We start from the raw sequence: 2,816 nt of genomic DNA, 5'->3' as shown, positions 1-2,816 counted from the left end.
CACATAAAAGACAATATCTTGTTTGTGGATGCATATGGCCGAAGAAATGAAGATGGCGTTTAATAAACTAATAGAATGTGCTTGAAATTGTCTACAAAAAGACTCTGTAGGCCTGTCATATTTGTGTGAAAATTAAACGCCGCGAGTATCGTGGTATAATACAGTAACAAAATGACAGCTGGCTAGGGCTATGAACGTTTAATCTCACTTAAAAAAAATGAAGTTAATCACTAATAACGCTTGACCCTCCCGGATTCTAAACTGCTCAGTACTCAATCCCAAGAAAACTGACTTAACTTCTCCAACGGTTGTACGTATATGGTGCTTAAAATAACGTTGGTTTACTTAGAAAGCTTTCCATCGCCGCATCTACTGCCTTCTATCGAGACTCTTGACTACTTCAGCTGGCGAACAATAGTTGGTAGTCTCATTGCTCATTTCATAATAGCACTTAAATATCTAGGATTTGTCATAATATTAAACACTTCTTATCATTCTCATAATAATCGTGTAATATTGATCACGATTCAACAACTCTATGAATTAAGTGCTATTGACTGTAATATGTATAGCTTATACTAAAAAAAAAAATCTTTTGAAATACCATGGAAAACAAAATGTTCCTAATTCTCGCTAAATGCTACTACAGATTTCGTATGACGTAAAGACAGCAATCCTTATTAGTCGTTATAGCGCCACCACAGTCAAAACTTTAACGAATTAAAATTCTGAACTTCGATCACTGCATTTGTACAATTCTTAAGTAAAATATATGAAATTTGATCACAAAAACCATGCGTTTGGCCTACTTATATATAAAGGTGAAGAGGTTGAGGGGACATCATAACAGTTTTATCTCAACTACCTCGGGAAAAGGAAGGGTAGGCCTACAGGACGCCGATAGCAATATTACTAACAGTTTCTCACAGTGTCCACTATCTTATTCTTTGATGTAATCATAGAATTTTCAAACAAAAAAAATTCTACCGAGCTAAACATTAGTTATCCGCCAAGCAAGCTCCTTGGAGGCTGAGAATAATATGTTATTAATCGATAAATTAATGGCACAAACCTTATCTTTATGTTATCAATATAAACAGATCATTAGAAAATCGTAATTTGATTCATCATGAAATGTCCAGGTATTATGTACCGGAATATTATCGTTAAATAGCATCTACCGTCGTTCAAAACAGCTTAAAGTGGCTCTCTCGTGAGCTTTAGTTTTGTTCTTTTGGTTGGCTAACGACTACGTAATTGATTATTTTACACTTTTCTTTTAATTGTGTTTCCATCCTTCAATTATCTGTATAAAGCGCGAAGCGGCGTTTGGACTTATGTGCGCTCAGTTATGTCACTGAAACGCAATGCACCCGCACGCGCAAATTATGTTGTCAGGTAGTCGCTTTAAAAACCAAAGACAAACAAATGTTCAAATACACCCACGGCAACATTGCTAAGTCAATTGATGAATAATTAGTCAATCATCGTTTTAATAATATCATTTTGATATCATCATTAAAAGCAAAGTGATTTTGAGTATTTAAATTAATTCCCACAAATCTCAAGTATACATTGTGCATGCGTCATCTGTAAGCCATGTCTATATGGTTAGAGTTGAAATTTCAAATTAAAGAACTAGATTTATGTTTTAAGTACTTTTAATTGACGTAATCAGAGTAGCAGACATTTATGTAAGCGTCTACATGTTTACATTGACGCGTGCTTTATAGTAAGGATGGCACACGTGATGAGTAACTTTCTTCTACCCCTCTTCATCTAAAGATGATTCATGATAAAAAAAAAAATAAATGTTAGTTAAAGTTACATAAAAAACAAAATAATAAAATATGTAAATTATTCACTTATAGGTGGTTACTTTGGACAGAAATATATTAACAGAACTACAGAAAAATAGATTTTTAAACCCCACGAGAAGATACAATATTAGTATTCAGAACATCGTTCATGGATTGGATCTGGCTTATATCCGCTTGAAATATGCGCTTAATAGAACACAAGGCAAAATAAATAATGCTGTAATATAATAAAATATATTTTTTTTACTTACATTAAGCATAAAATATCAAATCCAACAAGATCGAATCCTGAAATCTTCGAGACGGAGGAATATCTCTTCGTGAAAAATGTCATCGACAATATTGACCGCACGGGGGCGTTTTGGTTGATGAAGTTTCAAAGATTTTAGATAAGGAAGTTAAAACGTTGACTTTTGAAATGACATTGTTTTGCGGATAATTTACATTTTCAGTAATAGATAATATTTACTGATCTATCCGTAGGAGTATGTAGTGTACACAATTATGATTTTAAAATAATGTCATTAGTAAGCTTTGACTTTTGTATGTAAACTGTTTCTTTCTTGTGTATTTGTGTATATATACTTGTTATTATCTTTGTGTATTCAATCCTAGATTTTTTTTCTTTTTTTTAATAATTGCCCCACTTGGGATGAATAAAGATTATTGATTGATTGATTGACTCTATTGAAATGATAAATAGAATGATATCCATCCCGAGTGCAACTTTAAGAAAGCATAAGGCAATAGTTAACAGGCCCGTAGCCAGGTTCTTCCAAAGGAGGGGGAGAGGGTGGTTCTCTAGGCGTGAGGTCCAGGGTTAAAGCCTCGGTGTGGTTGGCAGTTCCCCCCGACACCAGATGATTTTAGTGTTCTATGGTTCTAATAAATAATGCTATAAAAGCATTTATGTTTGAAAAAGGTCTGCAGCAAACATTCCGCCTGGGTCTGGGTGAGTCTGCAGTGCATTAGTTGGATTGGAGGACTCATTCGGAA

The sequence above is a fragment of the Anneissia japonica genome, unplaced genomic scaffold (genome assembly GCF_011630105.1).
Source record: "Anneissia japonica isolate Jap-2015-1 unplaced genomic scaffold, ASM1163010v1 scaffold1810_len1271414_cov176, whole genome shotgun sequence".
Taxonomy (NCBI): Eukaryota; Metazoa; Echinodermata; class Crinoidea; order Comatulida; family Comatulidae; genus Anneissia; species Anneissia japonica.
The sequence above is the reverse complement of the archived record's forward strand: the minus strand, read 5'-3'. Positions refer to the sequence as shown.